Raw genomic sequence first — 23,861 nt, forward strand, 5'->3', positions numbered from 1 at the left:
TCTCATGCCCTTGAAGCAGCTCCATTCTTTGTTCCTCACTCCCCTGTCCAGACACTCTTTCTGTCTTTCTTGTTCATCAATCTTTCTCCCTTTGAAGTTTATCTTTTCAAGATGGAGGCATGAAAAAAATCATTAAATTCCCACTATTGGCAAAAGTGACTGAATAAAAATGCAAACATCAAACATTGTGCTAAGTTCTGGAATCTGAAAGGAATAGCAAGATAGTCCTTGCACCCACAGATCAACTGAGGAAGTGGATGCTTTTTTAAAAAAATATTTATTTAAGGCAGTGGGGTTAAGTGACTTGCCCAAGGTCACACAGCCAGGCAATTATTAAGTGTCTGGGTTCAAATTTGAACTCAGGTCCTCCTGGTGTTCTATCCACTAGGAAGTGGATATTTTAGAAGAAATTTTAGCCTCAAATCAGATGGAAACACTCCTGGTTCTAAGGGGGCTGTAGCAAAGCAGATGGTAATGCCTCTTGTTGAATGTCAAAACTATGTCTGATATAGAACCCTTCACGACTGCCAAGGCTACTGGTGTGGTGAGAACATTTTGTCCTTGACTTCTGCAGCTGGGGTGCTGAAGGGGTGGGGCTTGCTGCACCTGCAGGAGCTATTACTAAGTCACATCTTTAGAAAAGATTTCTTTCTTGGACAACAACAGCAATAACCATTGGTCATTGCCAAGGTTGTCTGTAAGCAGGGATGGTGGTCTATGAGATCCTGGTATTTCCAGACTTTGGGACTGACTTCTTCCTTGGTGGCTGTTGGTAGGTGGTTGTTGTTGGTGGAGGTAGCAGATACCTTCACAAATGTTCATCTCTCTGATGGTTGTAGGGGTTTCCCTGGAAGCAGGGCTGGTGGTCCATGGGAGGGAGAGGTAATGATATTTCCAAGTATCTTCACCTCTTGGTCCTGGGCTGTCTCCATCGGAGTCAGAGGGCAAAGAGCCTGGGGTGGTATCAGTGGTTTGAGTCACCTGGCACACGCTGCTTCTTGTCTCTTAAAGATACAGAGATCCTCAAAGTTGTCTACTAGCTTCTGGGCCAGTTAAGGGACCTCTATAAGAAAGCTGAATGGGCTGCCATGTCATCCAATCCATCGTCACTCTTTCTTTTGGTGTTTATCCAAAACGACACTGCTCTCCACCTTTGAATTCCTTTGTTGCTGATAGTTTGTTAATCCGTAATCATCTAGAACAATAGATATAACTATTATCCATAATCTAAATTAACCCCCTTCCCCAACTGTCTTCTCTGATCCTACTTCTGTCTAGCTATATCCTATTGGAAGAAGTCATACAGCTATGCTTACAGGGTCTACCAGCAAATTGGAGTTTTCTAACTTCATCTGGGTCCTTCCGGCTCCTAAGCAATCCCCTTTTTTTCTTTTCTGATTATCTTTCTATCATATGCCCCCTAAAGGAGCTGTTCCAGATCTGTACCTTTGTCTTCTAACCATCTCAGCAGAGCTTCTTCATTTATATTCCTTTTTTTGGTTTTGTTTTGTTTTTTAGGTTTTTGCAAGGCAATGGGGTTAAGTGGCTTGCCCAAGGTCACACAGCTAGGTCATTATTAAGTGTCTGAGGTCTGATTTGAACTCAGGTCCTCCGCACTCCAAGGCCAGTGCTCTATCCACTGCGCCACCTAGCCACCCCAATTTATACTCTTGTAAAGACTCATGACTTAGATGGTGGAGTACCCTCTCCCACTAAAAGACTCCCGATCTGAGCTAACTTGGCTTAGGATCAATCTTGGCAGAGTTTGGTTGCAAAAATGATGGAGTTAGGCCATTCTTACAGTCTCTGGTGCATTATATTCCTTGGAGTCCCAGGAAAAATATTTCAGATAAAAAGGATTCATGAGTGTCTCCTAGAAAGATAGTTAATGTTCAAAGTAGATTGGAGATAGGATGGCTATTTCTTTCCTTTACCACAAAAGAAATCAGACTCACATGGTATTGCCAAATAATTATAATATGAAACAGTAATTCATGACTCCGACTGCTGTTGTTTGTCCTTTGTTTTTGAAGAGGAGAAATGCCATCATGGGGGATGTCTTGACTTGATGTCTTGAATTGGATCCAAGTGAGGCAGAACTGTATAAAGTCCTCAGTTTCACTCTCTCTCCCAGAGACATCAAAAAGTCCAGTGGCAAGACAAAAGTTAGAGTACCTGGGGGGTGACCAGTTTGCAGTGAATGACTGTGGCATCTTTGATTCCTGACTAAGCTCTAAGCACTCCACAGTTGGAGTGGAACAAATGGTTAAATTCTTGGGGACCAGGGGCTGGCCTCCTAACAGGAGACGGTCCCTAAACCATCTCAGATAAGAAAACTTAACCACATGCAGGCTTTCCAGAAGATATGGTTCTTAGACATCACAGAACTGAAGTGAAGCTGAAATTCCTGTTTTCCTATAAAAAATACCAACCTCATAGTATAATGGGAAGAACTAGACTGCCAAGTCCCAAGAATCCTGCCCACTCGGATTCAAGAAGTGGCTGCCAAGGTTAGAAACACCCATCTCAGGATCACGCTTCACTCACCCAGGGGGAAAACCCATATAGCACAAACGACAATCAGATTTACTTAGACACCATGGACTTTTGTTTCACAGCTGCTTCTAGGAAGGGAAAGAGGGAGAGGAAGAGGAAGAAGAAAAGGGATTGCCTTTTTTTTTTTTTTAATATAAGTCCCAGGACATGTCTAGTCCACAAGTATCGTCTTCTTTGGAAATTCATTTTCTCTTCCCTCTCTTTAATCTCCAGTCTCTCCTTATCTGGCTCCTTTCCTGCTGCCTACAAACAGTTCTCTTTATCCTTTTAGAAAAACAAACCTAAACTTTCCCTTGACCCTGCTTTCTCCTTAAGCTATTATCCCATATCTCTTCTCCCTTTTGCAAACCCAAACTCCTAGAAAAAATTATCTACACTCATTTTTCACTCCCTTGTTATTTGACTTCTGACCTCTACCATTCAATTGAAACTGTTCCCTCTAAGGTTACCAGTGATTTCTGAAATGCTAATGCTTATGATCTTTTTTTTTTTTTTTTTTTTTGGTGGGTGGGTTGCTCTGTTATTCTTGACCTGCCTTTGGCTTTGAAGGCATCGATCACCCAAGCTTCCTGGGTTCTTTCTTCTTCCCTTGAAGACTCTCTCCTGTTTTCCCTCTTACTTGCCTCACCTTAACCTTTTCCTTTGCAACAACTTTCCTGGCTCACTTCTCAGCCAAGATATTGTTCTAGCCTCTTCATGGGTCTCCCTTGAATCTCTCCCTACTCTGGTATGTCCTCCACACTACCAATAAAATGATCATCTCGAAATCCCAGGCTGACCATGTCACTCCCCTGCTTGTTCGGGTTTGCTGGTGCTCTATCATCTCTTGGACCCAAAGCAAACTTTTCTGTTTGGCTTTCAGAATTTGTTACAGCCTATATTTCCAGTATTATTATATCTTATTCCACTTCGAGAGCTTTTTTAGGTCAAAGTGTCCTTACTGTTGTTCTTCCCCATAACCTCCCACCTTCCACCCCTGTGTCTTTGCCTAGGCTGTCCCCCCTGCCAGTGATGCCCTCTTAGAATCCTAAATTTCCTTCAGATCTCAAGTTAAGCTCTTTCTCCTACATGAAACCTACAGATATACAATCTTCCCTCCCAAATTTCCTTGAATTTCTGTTTTTATATAACTTTTCTCGGAATGCTCTGTGGGCAAGAACTGTTTCATTTCTGTCTTATTCTTTAGTTCTCCCAAGTTTCTCCTGGACCTCTTCTTTGATTCTGTCTTTACAATGATGTCAGGATCCTGGTCATAGCCCTGGAACATTGTGTATCTGCCATTCAGTCCTAGGGAGCCTTGAGGATCTCTCTGGGCAGGATTGCTAGTCAGGGTTGACAACTTGGTCCCTCGTCAGGAAGTTGTAGAGGAGTTTCATCTTTGAGTCCTGGTCCAACTATTGCCTTCTTGAGATCTAGCATTCTATCAGATTGGGGATAGAAAGGTAGGGAGCTCTCTGTCACAGGTGGTATTAGAAAGGATGAGGAAGGATCATTTGTCAAGAATATTGTAGGGAGATTTCCTGTATTGCTATTGGCTTGACTAAACGATGAGTTTGTTGGAAATCTGCATTTCTGAATGTTCCTGGATTCAGATAGGGACATAATTGCCAATGGGCTGATTTCTGATTTTGAGGACTTGCTGTGGTAGGGAAAGACCTGAATCAATGATCTGACCCTTGGGACATCTCAGAACAGTTACCACAGAAGCCACTGTTTACCTTGTCCTGTCTCTGGGCACCCTACATCTAAGCTCACTTCTTCCTTCCCTGGAAAGAGTGAATTTATCTCTTGTGGGCTAAAGAAATGACCCTGCCTTGGGAATTTTTAGAGCTGGGAAGGACCTCCGAATGGACCTCCTCTAATGCAAACTTGATAAAAATCATGAGTTCTGCCTACACTATCCCTAATAATAAGTTCCTGTCTGAAACCTACTGGTGATGGAGAAGATCTGAAGCAGTTCATTCCTCTTTACAGCAATTCGAATTATTAAGGCATTTTCCCCAAACATAAAATTATAAAATAAGAAATATTAAAAATAAAATGAAAAGCAACAAAGCAACAAAAAACAATAAAAAGCAAGTATTTTCCCTTTACATTGCTCCTGAAACTTATGAACAGTTCTATAATGTTTCCATGCCCCTTGACATCCAGTCAAACAGGGCTAATTGCTCTGCCCCATGTTATTCCTATAATCATTTGAAGATGGCCATCATTTCTCCCCAACAATTTCTTTCTTATATGGGTTAACTATAGACACCCTCTAGCAGAGTCAGGGTTATCACCTTCATGGTTGCTCTCCTTTCTACCTTCCAATATCCTCATTAAGTATGGTTTCCAGAAACCAATTCAATTCTTTTGATATGGTGCCCCCAGAGTAGAGTACTATGGGACTCCCTCTGCCAAGAGGATACTATTATGAAACTCTGAACTTGTGGTCTGCTAAGACTTTCTTCATATTTTTTCACATAAGCTGTTGTTGTCAAGGTGACAAATGTTTATTAAGTGCCTATTGTATACCAGATCCTTTGTTAAGCTGTAGTGAAGCAAAGAAAGGTCACTTCTGCCAGAGACAAAAATACCCCCCCCCCAAAGCCAAAACCTAACCACCCTAAAAATCAAAACTCAGGTTCTACTTTTATGGAGTTCAAAGTTTAAGGGAGTAGAGACACTATATAAACAATAAGGTAAAAACAAGTTATAGACAGGATAAACTGGAGATAATCAACAGTGGGAAGGCACTAGCAGCAAGAGGGCCTGGGAAAGTCCTTTTACAGGAGAATTTTGTCTGAAACTTAGAGGAAGCAAGGAGGCAGAGGCCACAAGTAATGAAAAAACCCAGTCTCTTCTCCTTCTAAGGTCCTTCACTTGGTTGTTCTATCAGCTCCCATAGACTCAATCACCTTCTCTATGTTGATGATTTAAAAAAAATAAGATGGGGTGTCTAGGTCTAAGGGGTATCTAGGTCAAATTTGACCTCAGACACTTAATAATTGCCTAGATGAGTGGCCTTGGGCAAGCCACTTAGCCCCATTGTCTTGCAAAAACCCCTAAAAATAAGATAATAGGATTAAATGACTTGTCCAAGGTCACACAACTAAGTAAATATTGTGTTTGAGGCTGGTTTTGAACTCAGGTCCTCCTGACTCCAGAGCTGGTGCTCTATCCCCATATCCATCTAGCTGCCCTCGTGTTGATGATTCTTAAATCTCCCTTTCCTGTCCAGCTTTCTCTGCTCCCCTCCAATCTTCCATCTTCAGCTGCCTTTTCGACATCTCAGACAGGATGTTCAGTAGACATCTTCAACTCAGTATGTCTGAAGCATAACTCATTCTCTTTCCCCCTAAAACTTCCCTTTGTCTCCCATTTTCCCTATTACTATTGAAGGGAAGGAACACCATCCTCCAAGTTCCCTAGGGTTCATGACCTAGGAGGCATCCTAGACTCTTAGGACTGTCTTTCATCTCCCATTCAATCTGTTTGCTCAGGCCTGTCAACTTTCAACATCTCTTGAATAATCTCCTTTCTCTGACACTTGCTACTAATCTAGTACAGACTCTCATTGCCTTATGTCTGGACTATTGCAATGGCTGTGGAGACCTGCATCCAGTCTCTTTCCATTCTAATCCATCTTTCACTCAGCTACTAAAGTCATTTTCCTAATATCTGCTGATATCATTGATCATCTCTAGAATGCTCTTCTTCTTCTTCTGCTCCAACTGCTGACCTCCTTGACTCCCTTTATTTATTTTTTATATTATTATTTTTTCCCCAAGGCAATGGAATTAAGTGACTTGCTCAAGTCCACACAATTATTAAGTGTCTGAGGCCAGATTTGAACTGAGGTCCTTCTGACTCCAGGGCCAGTGCTCTATCCACTGTACTACCTAGGTTCCTTTAAATCTCAACTAAAATCCCACCTTCTCTAGGAAGCCTTCCCCAACACCTCTTAAGTCTGATGCCTTGTTCAATTATTTTCTATTTATCCATTTATAGTTTGCTTTGTATATCGATGTATTTGCATGTTGTTTCCCCCATTAGATTGTGAACTCCTTGAGACTAAGGATTGTTTTGGGCTCTTTTTGTATCTACAGAACTTAGCAGAACTGACACACAGCTTTTATAATAATTAATAATAATAATAATAATGCAGTTTTATTGATTCTGATTATCTATCGATGTTATGTGTGAGGAGCAACAAAGATGTTCCTTAAAGAGGAGTAATGTGTAAGACACTGAAAAAGTAAGAAGGGACCAGCTCATGACGTTCTTCAAAAGGCCAACAGTGGATTGAAATTTGGAAGTGATAGGGTCACTGGAGTCGAGTGATTTTATATTGGAACATGGAAGTGATAAGAGTCACTGGAGTCGAGTCATTTTATATTGGAACATGGAAGTGATAAGAGTCACTGAAGTCGAGTGATTTTATATTGGAACATGGAAGTGATAGAAAGTTTTGAAGTTGACAGAAAGTTGGTGGTGGAATCCATGGTTGGTCCTGTGATTTTTGAGAATATCCTTTTGACATTTGAGTGGAGGAGCCACCTATAATGAGAGAGACTTGAGGCAGATGGACTCGCTAATAGACTATTGCAGTAGTCCAGGTGTGAGATGAAGGTCTGCAATAAGGAGCTGGCAGTATCAGAGGACAGAAATGGCCATATACCAAAGATGTTATTAAGACATAGACCTTGGCAATTGACTGGTCTTTCTCATTTTGTACTTGGAAAGTTAGTTTTTTGAGAAAAAGGGAATTGAGGAAGTAAGCAGGTTTGATTTTATTTGTTTGGACAATATATGGCTCAGTAATAGGCAATGGGAGTATGGAACACTAGAAACACCAGGGACCCTGGAATCTGAAGATTAAAATCATCTTGGGGACATGAGTGAGGCACCAGAAGGGTGAAGAAGTGATGGTGCTGAGGCAGGAACTGGAGGAGCCCTTGATGTGTGGTAGGGTTCATGATGGGTGAGGCACAAATGTATTGGAATTTCTACTGTATGAACCTAATAGAGCACAGCCAGGTGATTATTATGCCCTCACCCTTTGTGAGGGACAGTGCCATTGCTTCCTCTGTCTCCTGTCACCACATATCCCTGGCAGTGCCATCTTGGAAATGGTCTTCTATGATCTGACCCTAACTAATTTTCTAGTCCTAGCTCACTCGTCTTGTCCTCATCCATTTTGCTTCCAGAAAAACTTGGTCATCTCTTGCCTTCCCCTTACTTTGAATCATTTATGAGAGAGAGCACAGATTTTAGTTATAGCCCTGGCTCAACCAACTGTACTAGGTAACTGGAACAATTCAGTGAATCTCTGTGGGTCTTAAATTCTTCATCTATAAAATGAGGGGGCTAGGTCAAAGGAAATCCTTCCTCCACCTCCTCAGTTCCACTCTTTTTGTTCTATGTCATAAGATTCCTCTTGGTCCTGGAATTCTCTGGTTTCCTTTCAGCTCTGATCTATCATCTAAGGAACTTTCAGTTCTGAATTTGTTGTTCCCTCACATCCAACTTTTGGTGACTACCTCCCCCGCCCCCCAAATCTGGAAAACTCCCCTTGGGTTTTTTTGGTTAAAGAGACTGAAATGATTTGTAATTTCCTTCTCCAGATCATTCTAGGCATGTAGAAACTGAGGCAAAGTGGTTAAGTGATTTACTCACGATTAGACTGTTAGGAAAGTGTCTGAGGCCAGGTTTGAACTCAGGAAGATGAGTGCCAGGCCAGGCACTGTGATGCCACCTAGGGGCTCTGCTGTGACTATCATATATTCTTTGCAGTTCCCTTGAGCTTCTGCTCTAGGTTCCCAGGTCCTGGCCACATCTGAACACTATCTTCTAAATATGAGCCTGTGTCTTCCACCCTCCCCCTCCCCCACCATGGCAATGCTTTCCACTGGGGCTAAGGGGAAATGATTTGAATAATCGACCAGAGGTGTCGGAGCTGGGCAAGCCAGCAGGCAGGACTCCAAGCTCCCAGCTCCAGCCTCCCTCCTGCAGCTGCTCGTGTGTGGACAAGAACTGGCTGTCCGCAAGGAGGCCGCCCCAAGACCCGGACAGGCCTTGTGCACGTGCAAATGTGCACATCCATGTTCATTTTGGAACTTTTTTTTTTCCCCAGCAACATGCAAAGGTAGTTTTCACCATTTAGCCTTTTGCTAGCTTTGGATTCCACATTTAGCCTCCCTCCCCCCTCCTCAGGGCTATGAGTAATCTGATCCAGGTTGGACAGCACACCCACTTCTTACCTGGTCCCCACAGCTCCTCCACTCTTTCCCTTTTTGGGGCTTCTGGGTTTTATCTAAGGGTCTGTTTAATTCCCACCATAATTCTTAGCTTGTTTGGCTTGTGGTTACTACCCCCTCTCTGAACCTCAGGAGTCTTCCTTCTCTCTCCACCCTCCCTTTTCTTGTCCCTTCTTATCTTTCTAATTTTTCATTTCTCTTTCTCATTCTCTGCCTCTGTCTGTCTGTGTCTGTCTCTCTCTCTCTCTGTCTCTCTCTCCCCCTTTGTTCCTGTCTCTATTTTTGTATCTGTCTCTCTGTCTCCTGTCTTGCTTCTTTCCATCTGTCTTCTCTGTCTCTTTTTTCTCCTGTTTTGATTTTTATCTCCCTCTGTCTCTGTTGCTATGTTTCTCTCTGCTTCTATCCCTCTCTGTTTTTGTTTCTATCTCTGTTGCTATCTCTGTTTCTCTTTCTCTCTTTGTCTCTGTCTCTCAATGTCTCTATCTCTATCTCTGGCTCTGTCTCTAGCTCTGTTGCTGTGTATGTCTTTGTCTCTGTTTCTACCTCTCTGTCTCTATTTATTTCTTCCTCTCTCTCTGTATCTCTATTTCTCTATCTCTCTCTTCTGTCTGTCTCTTTCTCTTTGTCTCTGTTTCTGTTCCTGTCTCTTTCTTTCTCTGTCTGTCTCTGTCTCTGTCTTTGTCTCTGTCTCTTTGTTTCTGTTACTGTTACTGTTTCTGTTTATGTGTCTGTCTCTATCTCTTTCTGTCTTTGTTTCTGTCTCTGCCTCTGTTTCTCTCTCTGTCACTGTTTCCCTCTCTCTGTCTTTGTTTCTGTGGCTCTCTGACTCTGTCTGTCTGTCTCTCCCCTTCCCTTTTCCTCACAGTGACCCTGCCAGGACCCCTCCCTCTCTCCCTCTCTCCCTCCCTCGCTCCCAGATCACATCACACCGCATTTATTGAAGGAAAAGCCGAGCCTAGAGCGCAGGCAGGGGGCTGCTCCAGGGTGGGGTCTGGCTGCTGGGCTCCCCCTTCCTTCTCTTGCGCCCTCTGCCTCTGGCTGGCATCACAAAGAGCAGCCACCCAAGGGCCCGTGCCACGCCAGGAAGAGCCCTGGTCCCGGGCTCTAGGGTGCCAGGTCCTTTGGTGGAGCTCGGGTAGGCTGGGGTGCAAGGCGCCGGGCTCCTCTGGGTGATCAGTCGCCTTTCTGGAAGGGGTTGGGGTGGGATGAGAGAGGCACTTTCCAGCGGTGCCCTTCTCGGGCCAGCCCCATGCCCAGTTCTCCTAAGGCAGCATCTGCGGGGGCAGCATCTACAGGGGCAGCGTCTACAGGGGCAGCCTCAGCATCTACAAGGGCAGCCTCTGCAGGGGCAGCGTCTACAGGGGCAGCCTCAGCATCTACAAGGGCAGCCTCTGCAGGGGCAGCCTCTACAGGGGCATCTGCGGCTGCTTCCCCCAAGCCCACAGACATTCCGCTTTTTAAAGCACCCCCTTGGAATCCGATCACTCCACGGAGATGAAATGGCATGCCAGTGTCGCATTCTTTCCTGGAGCTTTTGATCCAGGAAACTGCAGGGGGGAAAACCCAGGTGGCTGCAGCCCAGGCTTACATAAGGCCCCTCCCGGCTCTGGCAGTCTGAGTTGAAGGGCCTCCCAGCTCGGACTTGCGCTCTTCCAAAGGCCCCTCTAGCTAGTCCGCGCTCCCAAGTTCCCAGACCCCTTCCAACTCTGATCTTGCCTGATCCCCTCATTTCTCTTCTCTTTCTCTCGGGGTCCACCGTGGGCCCCGCCCTCTTCTCTGTCGCAGAGGACTCCTCCATCGCGCCTCTACCTTCTCCCGAGCCAATGGCCCCCTCTAGCGATCACCACGTCTCTCTGCTTCTTTGAGGGCTCAGTTTCTCCCAGGAGCACGGCTAGCTCTAGCCAGGGGCATCTCAGATGGCACCAAAGCTACCCCTGTCGCTGTCCATAGCAAGAACCTTGGACCCAGAGAACTTGGGGGACTTTTCTTCAGGCTTCAGAGGCAGTAAGGCTCCGAGGATGCAGGATCTGAACACAAGACTCACTGTTCTTTCCGTTGTTCCACACCTCATTCTCATTCAAACACTTAATTATTTTTTTGGGGGGGGAGGAGTCTTTATTGTGAAGACAATGATGTTGAAAAAGAAAAGAATCAATGAAATATTTCTAAAATTTAAATGTAGTTGGAATTCCTGGGAAATGAGGTGCTACTTGCTGTCGTGATGGCACTGCTCTAGTCTTCATCCTCAGGAGGAATACCCAATTCTTCTTCTGACCATTTAGAAGCATCTGGATATGGAAAATGACCCAATGCAGCATCTGAGTCACACCCCAAATGCCAGAAAATCCAAAACCATATTGTAGCACTTAACAACTCAACTTTGAACACTTGAAATTTTGGCAGTTGGGGATACTGCATGCCAGACTCTCCCGATGCCCCAACCAACAGTCTGCTCGCTCCCACCCTCCAGGAAGCCGCAGGCTCCCTCACAAAGAAAAGGCCCCAGCCGCCTTAGCACCAACAGGACTGGCAGAGTCCACAGAGCCAGGGCCCACACTCCATTCAACCACTTATTAACCCAACTCTGCTTTCCCTTAGTATTAAATTCTTTGAGAATAAGTGCATGCATTATGTCTTTTCTCATTATCCTTTCAAAAAACACGATAACCCTGTTTTCTTTATATCTGGGTGCTGATCTGCGCCATTCTGCTGAAACTGCCAGTCAACCTTATAACCATCACTCCAATGGCCATTCTCTTAGTCTTCATTCTTGACCCTTCTATGGTTTCTGACAATTCCCACTTGCCCTTCTACTGTATCTGCTCTCTCCCTTACCTTACCTTCTCCCTCTCCCCTCTTCCTCAAACATCTCTTTATTTTTTTTGCTAGTTCCATTTCCTTTTATGATCAATCAACATGTCTTAAGCACCTACTATGTGCTAAGCATTGTCTTAAACTCTTCTCGGGTATTTGTCAAGGCTATTCTCACACATTTTTTTTGTATGCTTGTTTTGTAAGGCAATAGAGTTGCCTTATAAAAGTTAAGTGACTTGCCCAAGGTCACACAATTGAGAAAGTATTAAGTGTTAGGATGTTCTCTTGTCCATCTTCTCTCTCTCTCCGTTGGCAGCCAGTCAGCATAGTGGATAACCTGCTGGACCTGGAGGATGGAATACCCAAGTTCAAATCTCACCTTGTGCATTTACCAGCTGTGCCAATCTGGGCAAGTCCCTTTACTTCTCTCTGACTCAATTTCCTTATCTATAAAATGGGGAAATAGCAGCAAGTTGCTGTGAGGAATAAATGAGATAACATTTATAAAACATGTTGCAAATCTTAAAATGAATAAAGGAATGCCCTCAAGGACCTTATATTACAATAAGTCAAGGCAACAGATATAAAGGTGTGGGTACCAGGAAAAGAGGAAGGAATTGAGGGTTTGAAGGTGAGGCAGCAGGCAAATGGCAAGCTAGAGTAAATTATGATGAGATGGGAAGGTGAAATGTACTTTGGTATCCAGCGTCAACCACTAACTAAAGTGGGCTGTTTTTTGTTGGTAAGGCAATGGGCTTAAGTGACTTAAGGGAACCAAAAAAAAAAAAAAAAAAAAAGAAAGAAATGCAGGGGAACCAAAATACCTCAATATCTAATTGGGCAGTTTTAATGATACAGATGCTTCAAGTTACACAGTCAGTGGAAAAATGCTGCTCCCAACCCCCTGGTAGGCCAATACCACATCAGTTCTCCCAGAAGTAAGCCTTGTAGCATCTTTCACATGGGTGATAACATCTGAGGCATGAGTAAACTCCTGCCCCCCCCACCATATTTTCCTTTAGCCATTGATGTTATCAATCATCTTTCCTATAAGTGCTCCTTCCATCTTTCTTCTCTCAGCCATGAAAACTGAAGGTTATTAAAGGGTCATATCTAGGCCCTCTTGTTTCTGTCTTTTTTTTCCATTTAAATATTTTTATTTATTTGTTTTTCCAACTATATACAATGGTAGTTTTCTTCAATAATTGTTTGGCAAGGTTTTGAGTTTTACATTTTTCTTCCTCCCTCCTTCCTTTCCCTGCCTCCACCCCTGAGAGAAAGCAATCTAAAATAGATTCTACATTGTAACAATGCTAAACATAGATCCATATTAATAATGTTCTGAAAGAAGAATCAAATCCAAACACGAGAAAAAACATTAGAGAGAAAAATCAATATAATACATAAGAAAACTTTTAAAAATTGAAGATTTGGTCTTTATGTAAACTCCATGGTTTCTTCTCTGGGTGTTATTTTCCATCACAAGTCTTTTAGAATTGGCTTTGATTACTGTACTACTGAAATGAACAAGTCCATCATAGCTGATCGTCACCCATTGTTGTTGTCAGTGCATGCAATGTTTTTCTGGTTCTGCTCATTTTACTATTTTTTTTAATTTTAATTTTTTTATTTAAGACAATGGAATTAAGTGACTTGCCCAAGGTCAAATCGCTAGGCGATTAAGTGCCTGTGGTAGGATTTGAACTCAGGTCCTCCCGACTCCAGGGCCATTACTCTAGCCACTGTGCCACCCAGGTGCCTCTCATTTCACTCTTATTTCTGTCTTTCTTCACTCAAAGAGTTCTTAATTCTTAGACTGGAAGCAACCTCAGAGGACATTTAACCAAGCATATGCCTGATCAGTTCTTGCTCAAATTGGATGAGCAGTCATCCCTCCTGTGCTTTCAGACTTGTAATAATGGGCAACTCCTTACCTATCAAATGAAGCACATATAACCTATAGCTTAACCTGTAAAGCATTTTCTTTTCCTTTTTCAAAAAGGGGGTGCTTGGGGCAGTTAGTGGCTCAGTAGAGAGAGTGCTGGCCTTGAAGTCAAGAAGGAGGACCTGAGTTCAAATCCAACCTCAGACACTTAATATTTACTTAGTTTTGTGACCTTGCGCAAGTCACTTAACTCCATTGCCTTGAATAAGAAAGGAAAACACTTTTTAAAAAGGAAAGATCAGATTGGTAATTTTATTGGCAGAGCTAAATTCAGAAAAGAAAACTCCTTCTACCAAAGCAGGTTGGCAACTTCTTTGTAACTTAGAGTCTTAGAGAGTTGTCTAAAGCACCGAGAGATCAAAAGACTTGTCCTAGGTCATTTAGTTCATATACGTCAGAATTAAGGCTTGAACTCAGGCCTTCCTGACTTAGAAGCCTAGCTTTCCATTTACCACACCATGCTGGCAGCTGACTTTCTTCCTAATATGAAACCCAAACAGCCTTTTGATTGTATTGTTCTTAGGTTTACTCTAGCTGACCACACTCTGGGACAGATGCCATGTTCAGGACTAGACTTTCCCTCAAGGCTAGTCTGTGGCTTCCTTAAGGGTGGTCAGGGTCTGCCACTGGGTTTCTGGCAGCGCGTCAACCTAAATCAACTTTCAGCATCAAGACCCACTTCCTGCCTTCAGACTGGACTCCCGGAGTCTCTTGCCCTGATGCTTATATCTTCTCCACAGGTTACCACAACACCATCTTCCATATGGGGAACAACCTTAAAACTGCCTCATCATGTTATATTTTATTCCTCTCAGGGCTCTCCAATGCCCTGGCAGACCTCTCTTCAATCACTAAAATAAAGGATTGGGGATGATTTCAGAGCAGTACATGTGATAGGAAGAAAGGGAGACGATGACCTCAATTCTTTTACAATGTGAGTCAAGACTCTCTACTGGTAGGGTGGAAGATATTCTTGCCTGAGCTTCTTCCTTAATAATTAACATCCCCCCACTCCCTCGTACTCTTCTCATTCCATTGATGCTGAAGCCCAGCTGCTACAGAACAAATTCCTTGCCTCTCCCCCAGCTGCTCCTTCTCTTACTCCATTCAACTCTAGCCTATTCCATGTTCCATTGTAGTATTCCATCGTAGATTTGCCCAATTCCTGCATCTTCTAGAATTAAGGAGTTTCCCATCGGCAACTTCTTCCTTCCTTCCTTCCTTCCTTCCTTCCTTCCTTCCTTCCTTCCTTCCTTCCTTCCTTCCTTCCTTCCTTCCTTCCTTCTTTCCTTCCTTCCTTCCTTTTTCTTTCTTTCTTTCTTTCTTTCTTTCTTTCTTTCTTTCTTTCTCTCTCTCTCTCTCTCTCTCTCTCTTTCTTTCTTTCTTTCTTTCTCCTTTCATTTTTTTCTCAATCATTGAAGCCTATGATATTATTTCCCTTGACACCTTTCTATCATGGGTTGCACTTTCCCTCATATCTTCCAATTCCCCAGCATACAGTGCCATCTCCAGTCATCCTGACCGTATTTGGCCACTGAACCAGATGACTCCAGAGAAGAAAGTGAGACTGGTGACTTAGCACAACACTTCCAATTCAAATCCAGTTCACCTGCTTGTCATGGCCTTTCTTGATAACATGGTCTCCTTTAGGAACAAAGGACAATCATCATTATCAAGATGGTGGGAGAGTTGGAATACACATTGTTCCCCATGGTGATTTTAAGACTCTTCCTCAACAACCATTATTCAGCAACCTCTCCTACTTTGAGGTTCACAACCCACATGGATCACTTAATCCAGTTTACACTCATAGGTATCAATTCCCTGGAAATTTTTCTCCTTTGTCATAGGATTCAATGTCTGACTCCCTGTTTTCTCTCCTTCCTATCTCCTACTGTCATGGCTGACTTTCCATGACCACATTTGAGTTTTCTTTGGCAAAGATACTGAAGTAGTTTGCTATTTCCTTCTTCAATTTTTGTTAGGGGGTTCAAAGCATACATAGTACTACTTATCTTCCTTTAGCTCAGCTGCACACAGATGGGATCATACCCCTGACCTTGGCATCGCCTACAAAGTTGCCATTACCTACAATTCAGATCTATACTTAGACAGATACTAGCTTTGTGACCCTGGGAAAGTCACTTAATTGATATTTACCTTAGTTGTCTTAAGTGAAAAATGGGATTAATAATAGCACTTATCTCACAGGGTGGTTATGAAGATGAAATGAGATAGTATTTGTAAAAAGCTCTTAGCACAATGTTTGAAAAGCATTATAGATATATATTATACACACACACACACACACACACATATGGCATATATAAACATATAATGTAAATGCTTTTCCTTTCCTTCCCTACAAGTGTTCTACTTCCATGTTCATGAACTTGGATTCCTTTTTTTTGAGTACAATCATTTCTTTTTTTGTTGTTGTTTTTTTTGCAAGGCAATGAGGTTAAGTGACTTGCCCAAGGTCACACAACTAAGTAAGAATTAATTGTCTAAGATCAGATTTTTGTTTGTTTGGGTTTTTTTGGCTTTTTAAAAGATTTTTCAAGGCAATGGGGTTAAGTGGCTTGCCCAAGGCCACATGGCTAGATAATTATTAAGTGTCTGAGACTGGATTTGAACCCAGGTACTTCTGACTTCGGGGCCGTGCTTTATCCACTGCACCCCCTAGCTGCCCCTAAGATCAGATTTTCAACACAGATCCTCCTGACTCCAGGGACTGTGCTCTATCCAGGACACCACCTAGTTGCCCCATAATCATTTCTAATTCTACCCAAATTCCCTCTGCTTTCTACCCCCCCCCCCCAACCCTGTCCTTTATCTTCACAATGACTTCTAATACCTCCATCCTTCATTTCTTTCCCAGGCCTTCATCCCTGCTCTGGCTACACTCTCCTCTTTCCCCTTCTTGATCCTTTGGCAAACCATTTTAACTTTTCATCATATTCTCAAATTCCTTCCCTCTCTTGTCCTTGTCACTGATTATGCCTTGCCAACCTTGAGCCTTGAATCTCTTCCCATCTTCTGTTGTCATCACTTCTATTCACAAGGGGTTGAAAAGATCTGGAGGAAAATAATGAAACTGTGCAGAATGGGTCTATTACAAATTTATGTTAACTAATCTCAGCTGGGTTCAACTGATAATTCATTTATGGAATTGGGCAGGCATGACTGGTTCTTTGAGGGCCTACTGGGAAAGACCATAATAGTTGTAGAAGCTAGGCTGCAATCACACATTTAATAAGGCATAGGTGGAGTAACAATGAATAGGCACAGAAAGTATAAACACCAAAAACAAGAGGAGGTGGGGGATGGGATAGTAAAGGAAGCTAGGCAGGTGATGGGAAAGAAGGGTGGGGAACACATAGATTAGAGTTGGAAGCACTTGTCAACATGGTCCCCATGGAGATGAAAAAAAAGGCTTTAGAGGCAGGAGATTGAGGCTTCATTTTTATTGTGTGTGTGTTTTTTTTAAACAGATTAACGACTATCACTGCCTGTCTTGGAGTTGGTTCATTATTATATCCAAATCATCTCAATGTTGTCAGTAAAACTTTAAAGTTTATATGTTCATGTCACCTCAAAGTTATCAGCACAATTTAGTGTTCAGCTGGTCCTACGTGGGATGTCGGGAACTTGCTTGAGATTTACATATCATAGAACCAAAGCTCTAACACTGGAGTCTAGTTGGCTTCCCCTGATGTAGCATATATTATTAATACAGGATATAATTTGCAAATTATACTCCTTTGACTTTTGGAATAGTTTTTATGTGACTTCTCGGTTCCTCTGTGTCATCTTATTTCCTACTATTGCCACATTTTCATAATTGTTTAGAAATTTACTGCACTGACTGTAAGGGAAGGGTGTTGGTCAGGGGACCAGAACAAGTCATATGGGTTTTCAATGAAGCAAGGCAATCCTTTTATTCTCTCTCATTGAACCCCTATCCTACTCACCACAAATTCTATTCCAAGTCCTTGCATTTCTCTTCAAGCCTCCCACCCCTGACAACTGAAGACTGCCCATTTTGTGCAACTCTGCCTCAATGAAATCCAATTCACCTCCTGATGTCATTGGATCTCTTTGAAACAAAAGATAAACAACCCATCCCATCATTCACTCAGACTTGCAGCCTCAGCATCTTCCTTGACTCCAACTTGCCTTAATTGCACATAATTAATCTGATGTGACATCTTGCTTGATATTTCTTTCTTTATAACATCTCTTATATATAGCCTCCTAAACAAACCTTCATGGTTATCTCTCTTGGACCAAAACAACAGCATTCTAGCTGGTCTCCAGGCTTCAAGTCTCTTCCTACTTCAAACTAAATTCCATTCAACTGCCAGAGGGATTTTCCTAAAGTACATGTACTGTTCCTCCAATCTGAAATTCCAGTGGTTCTCTATTACTTCTAGGACCAAATGTAAAGTGTTCTTTTGTCGTTTGAAGAAAACATTTGGAAAAAAACCACAATAAATATGAAACCTCAAACTCTTGCCCCTATGCCCCTTGTCCCTTTGCAATCTATATTCTCCCTCCTTTTTCAGATTTCTCACACTTCACTTCCTTTGACTTATTTATGATTTAGTCACACTGGACTATTTTCTCAGTTGTTCAGTTATTTCAGTCATGTCGGACTCGACTCTTCATGACCCCATTTGGGGCTTTCTTGGTAGAGACACTGGAGTGGTTTGTCATTTCCTTCTCCAGCTGTTTTTGTCCTTCATTTTTGAAGAGGACCCTGATATCAGGGAAATGGTGTCATGACAAGCATATGAAATGGATTCAAGTGAGGAGGGGACTGTGCTAAGTCGCTGGTCTCACTTTCTCCTCCAGAGCCATCTGGATCCAGTGGTGAGATAGGAATCAGGACAACTGGAGATGGCCCTGAATGGGAGACAATCAGGGTTTAGTGACTTGATCAAGGTCACAAAGTAAGCTTCAAGTGTCTGAGACTGGATTTGAACTCAGGTCCTCTCGACTCCAGTGCTGGTGCTCTATCCACTACACTACCTAACTTTTTTTTTTTTAACAGATGATGAAAAAGAGGCAAACAGGGTTAAATGGCTTGTTCAGGATCACACGAGCTAAGATTTGAACTTAGAAAGATGAGTTTTCCTGACTCTGGGGCTGTTGCTCTTTCCACTGCTTTATCATATCTTTCTAAAGCTACCTTCCTTCTACTCCTTATCTTTCTTGTAGGTACCTTTTTATTGACATGTTGTCTCCCTCATTAGAGTGCAAACTCCTTGAGGGTAGGGAATATTTGGAGATATCTGCTTTTCCTTCTTCCCTTGGGACCTAGCACAATACCTAGAACCTGGCTTATAGGAGAGACTGTGAAAGAAAAAAAAATCTTGTTCATCAATTAACTCAATATCCTTTGGAGCCAAACAGAAGAGTTCATTCTCATCTGCTCCCATTTGCATATAAGGAGATCATTCCCAGAAATCAGCCATTTCTAATCCTAACTTCTCTCTAACCCTCTATGGTCTGCTGGTTGGTCATTATCTTTCTGTTGTTTTCAGCTTAGAATATCCATATCATCTTCCAATAACCATCCATGTCTCTTCCTCTCTGACCTTTTTCACATTTAAAAAGTTCAAGAGATATGGTTTCTGTCTCTTGAAAGAGATAGAATTATTTAGTAATTGTTTAATTATTTAATAATTTTAGGAACAATATCAGCATATTTATTAATAAAAAGATAGTCATTTGGTCAATCTCCCTTAAGAACAAAGACTCCTCATGGTGGTGTTCCTGAGGGTGGTAATCAACTCTGGTTGGTTAACAATTAATGAGAAAATGATTATTCCAATAAGGGGTTTGGCTATATTCCAGTAAGGGTCTTGGGTTAAGAGACTTAGATCACTTAAGTCTTGGTCAAAGAGATCATTTCCATATCATCTGACTGATAAAAGGGACAATCCACATGTTCCCAGACCTGGTGGAGCAAATACAATGAACAGGAAGGCACTCATTTAGTTCACCTTAGTATTAGATCTCAGCCATCCTAGCTGGGGGAGATTCTCTACTGTGGTTGATTTCTGGGAAAGGAAGTAGAAAAGGGGGGACATCTTGGTCCTAATTCAATAACTAGTTATTAATATGAGTGAGAAATCTCCTCTGGGTTTATATAATTCTGTCCATTGAATCACCAGCCTCAGTTAGAGTTTTGACAGACCTAGTGGCCATCTAATATGATTTTACAGATGAGAAGATAGAAGCCTAGAAATGCAATCAATTTAATCAAGGTCATACATATGGAGTAAGGATTTGAACTGGGATCCTCTGGACCTGAACCTAGTGATCTTTCCATTATGCCCCTAAGCTTGTTTGACTCTAAACCTCCAGCTTTCTTTGTTAAGATATTTGTGTGGGAGTGTGTGTTTAATTATACACACATGGCTTGAGGGTGATATGGAGAGATGGTTTAGATCTGGCCCACCTTTGTGGAGGTGTATGGGAACACCACCAGTAACCTAACTGGGGAAAGGGGAAAGCAAGGTCCAGATCTGTCCTAGCTGGATGACCTCTCCTTCAATCTTCAAGAGGGATATTGGGTCAGAATTTTATCGATCTTCCTTCCTTCAAATATTTCTACTCTTGGAGGCATCTATATGGGTTTGGAATGAAAGCTACCTCCTTGCTCTTAAGAGGGGAGCATAGCCTTTAGCTTGCATTCTCTAGCTTAGCCCCTTTTCATCATTTATTGGGAACTCCAAATTCCCTAAATTCATGCTGACTACACAAAAATCATTATGAGTAGCTATAAACCTCTTGACCAAAGACAATAGCGAATAGAAATTGGGGAAATTATACAGACTAGAATATATAAAAGAATAGACAATAACAAGAGAAATTTTCAGCTCTTCATGATAAAACATGTCAGTTCAACCAAGGAAAGAAGGTATGGGGGAGGCTAGGTGGCACAGTGGATAGAGCACTGGCCTTGGAGTCAGGAGTACCTGGGTTCAAATCCGACCTCAGACATTTAATAATTATCTAGACGTGTGGCCTTGGGCAAGCCACTTAATCCCATTGCCTTGAAAAAAATCTAAAAAAAAATAGTGAGTACCTATATTTCACATATTTCTTTCAATTAGCAATAATCGTGCCTCGGATAAACATTGGCTATGATACTGCCACTGTGCAAAGCTATTTCACATATTTCTTGCAAGAGTTGAGAAAGGAAAGAAGGTATGATTTCACTAAGAATCCTCTCTGCACAGTCTCTCAGGTTACAAGAGCTAGAAATCAAGGGACAGGGGCAACTCGGTGGCATAATGGTTAGAGCACTGGGCCCTTAAGTCAGGAGGATCTGAGTTCAAATTCTCCTGGGTTACTTGATTATTGCTAACTGTGTGACTTTTTTTTTTTTTAGTTTTTTGCCAGGCAAACGGGGTTAGGTGGCTTGCCCAAGGCCACAAAGCTAGGAAATTATTAAGTGTCTGAGGCCGGATTTGAACTCAGGTACTCCTGACTCCGGGGCCGTAACTGTGTGACTTTGAGCAAGTCACTTAACCCCATTGACTCACCAAAAAAAAAAAAAGTCAAAGGACATGGCAAGGGTCATCTTTCTCATAAGTCTTGGAGTTCCTGTTAGTCATTTAAAAGCTCACACCTTCTCCTCATGCTTTGAAGTCCTGTCTTAAAAGTGCACCCTCAACAAACATGCCCTTTCTTCCCTTTTGCACTATTGTGGCTTGGTGTTTCTCTCTCTGTCTCCCAGGCAACTGGCCCTCAGAAAAGCTACTCTTGGCTTGGGCAGAAGCTGGGTCATGTTTCTTTTCTCCCTCTCATCCTTGGCCAATCAGGAATGAAGTTCCTTCCCTTCTTTCTTTATAAGCTCTCTCATAGGTGGTTGGAACTGGGAAGGCTCTTGGAGATCTAGTCCAATCCAGTATTTTGCAGATGAAGAAAATGAAATTGGAAGAAGAGACAGACTTTACTCAGTGAACCAGGCAGGACTCAGACGAGGGAACAGAAGGATTTCAGGACTTGGAGTCAGGAGGGTCCTGCATTCCAACCTCAGCTCTGGCACCTGCTAGTTCTGTGACTATGAGCAACTTTGCATCTCAGTTTTCTCATTTGTAAAATGCAGATAATAATACCAATAGTATTTAGTCCTTACAGTAGACTTACAATCCATACCTGTACTATGAAGGGCAAATGAAAAAATGCACATTCATTGTTTTACTAACCTTAACATACTATGGGAATGTCAGGTGTGACATTATGGACTCAGACCCACAGAAGCCTTGATTTCAAATCCTGACTCTCCTGCTTATTGCCTCTGGAACCTTCGGTAAGTCACTAAAGAGACTCTGAACCTCAACATTCCCAACTGTAAAATGAGGTGGTGGGGCTAGGTCTTTGAGGGTTAGGGGTTAGGGTTTTCAGCTCCACATTCTATCTTTTTATGTGCCTAGTTTTACAGATGAAGAAACAGAGATCCAGAAAGATCTTAACTAGAAGAACAGAACTTAACTAAACTTACAGAGAGAGTTAGGGACAGAGTCTGAAGGCAAGCGCTGTCCATCATTCTCCCCATTGTACCACAATACTTCCCTATCTCCATCCCTTAGCTGTGGTCCAATCTCTTATCACACACGCCCAGACCAAAGGTCAAAAAAAAAATCAGATCACACACACATACACACATATGATAACTTTCCTCCCTTCCTCCAATGTCTTTCCTTTGAAAAACAAAAAGAAGAATTTTTTTTTGCAAGGCAATGGGGTAAAGTGACTTGCCCAAGGTCACACCACCAGTAAGTATGAACTGTATGAGGTTGGATGAAGAATAACTAAAAGCAATAATACCTCAAGTTTCCATCAGATTTTAAGGCTTTCACATCACTTTCCTCATAACAAATCCATGAAACGGAATGATGTCACTCCCATTTTCCAGAAGCTAGCAGAGTCAATCTATGGCATAACCATAAATGATAACTTACTGCCTCAGAGTCAGGTCCATTTTCCTTGCTTGGTGTTCAGGGATCCAGCTCTTCCACAAAGCCTCCATTCCAGCTACATTGGTCTCTTTACTGTTGAATTTGTAGTGAGAGCCAAGAGTCCATCTAATTTAACCTCAACTGTACAGGAATCTATACTATGCTCAGCAAAGGATCATCCAGGCTTTCCTTGGAGAACTCCAGTGATAGTGGACTCACTACCTTATGAGGTAGCCAGTGTCACTTTGGGAGTTTTTCCTTACCCAGAGTCAGAAGCCCACAGTTTAGTGTTATTCAGTTCATGTCTTTCTGACTTTTGGACAGGGAGAGATAGAAAGAGAATCATGGTCTATTGCAATGTTTTGCTGAAATCTAAGGGCAAAGAAATACAGTGATTTTGGTTTTTGAGCAAAGAAAAAATATTTTTGAAACCTGGTTCAATCTGGTTTTTACCCAAGGTGATTTGCATGACAACCAGAGGCAATATGAGAATTAAAAAGGCACTCTGCCTTCTGGTCCTACCCAACTCCTTTGCTAAGTGGGATCTCATGCCAGGGTACAAGTTAAAGGGAATTTCACAGAATAACTCAGATAAAGGTTTCCATAATATAGCCTCAACATACAAAAGACAAGCTTAAGTATTTAAGGGTAATAGAAGCTCAGGGCAACTAGGTGGTACAGTGGGTTTGGAATCAGGAAAAGTCATTTTTATGAGTTTAAGTCTAGTCTCAGATACATACTAGCTCTGTAACCCTGGGCAGGTCACTCAGTCCTGTTTGTCTCAGTTTCTTTATTTGTCAAATGAGCTGAAGAAGGAAAGGCAAACCACTCCAGTTTCTCAGAAAACTACAAATGGGATCAGGAATGCTGAGACATAAGTGGAGCAAAAATAAATCTCAACTAGCTAACTGGGTTTAGCTTGAAAAAATGATAGCTAGGGCTGAGAAATGGAAAGGTTGTAACTAGGAAGCCCTGGGCTCATATTCCTTCCCTATCACATGGTTGTGTGATTTTGGGCAAGTCACTTTTGAGCCTCAGTTTCCTTATCTGTAAACGGAAACTTTAGAGTGACCTAGGAGTCCCAATTCTAAATCTTGTTCCTTTAATTCCTATCACAAGAAGTCATATTGCAACTGATGACCAGCAGGTGGCAGTGACACAAAAGAGATTACAATTTTACCAGAGGCCCGCAGGGGGCTCTGGAAGATTGGAATTTGAAGTATTTCATGGTCTCTTCCCCATTGCTAGTATGTCTTATATACAATTTCTCATGTCCTCTGCCCCTGTCCACCTGTCACTATCATTTCATTGTTGAGCTACTGGAAC

At 42.3% G+C, this 23,861-nt stretch overlaps 1 non-coding gene across 1 annotated transcript; it reads right to left on the minus strand.

Annotated features, from left to right (window-relative positions):
* Nucleotides 1-20,600: 20,600 nt before the first annotated feature.
* Nucleotides 20,601-20,738, minus strand: LOC141510298 (U4 spliceosomal RNA). The gene has a single exon (XR_012474803.1). It is a non-coding gene; the product is annotated as a U4 spliceosomal RNA (small nuclear RNA).
* Nucleotides 20,739-23,861: the final 3,123 nt, after the last annotated feature.

Source organism: Macrotis lagotis, chromosome 1 (genome assembly GCF_037893015.1).
Source record: "Macrotis lagotis isolate mMagLag1 chromosome 1, bilby.v1.9.chrom.fasta, whole genome shotgun sequence".
Lineage (NCBI taxonomy): Eukaryota > Metazoa > Chordata > Mammalia > Peramelemorphia > Peramelidae > Macrotis > Macrotis lagotis.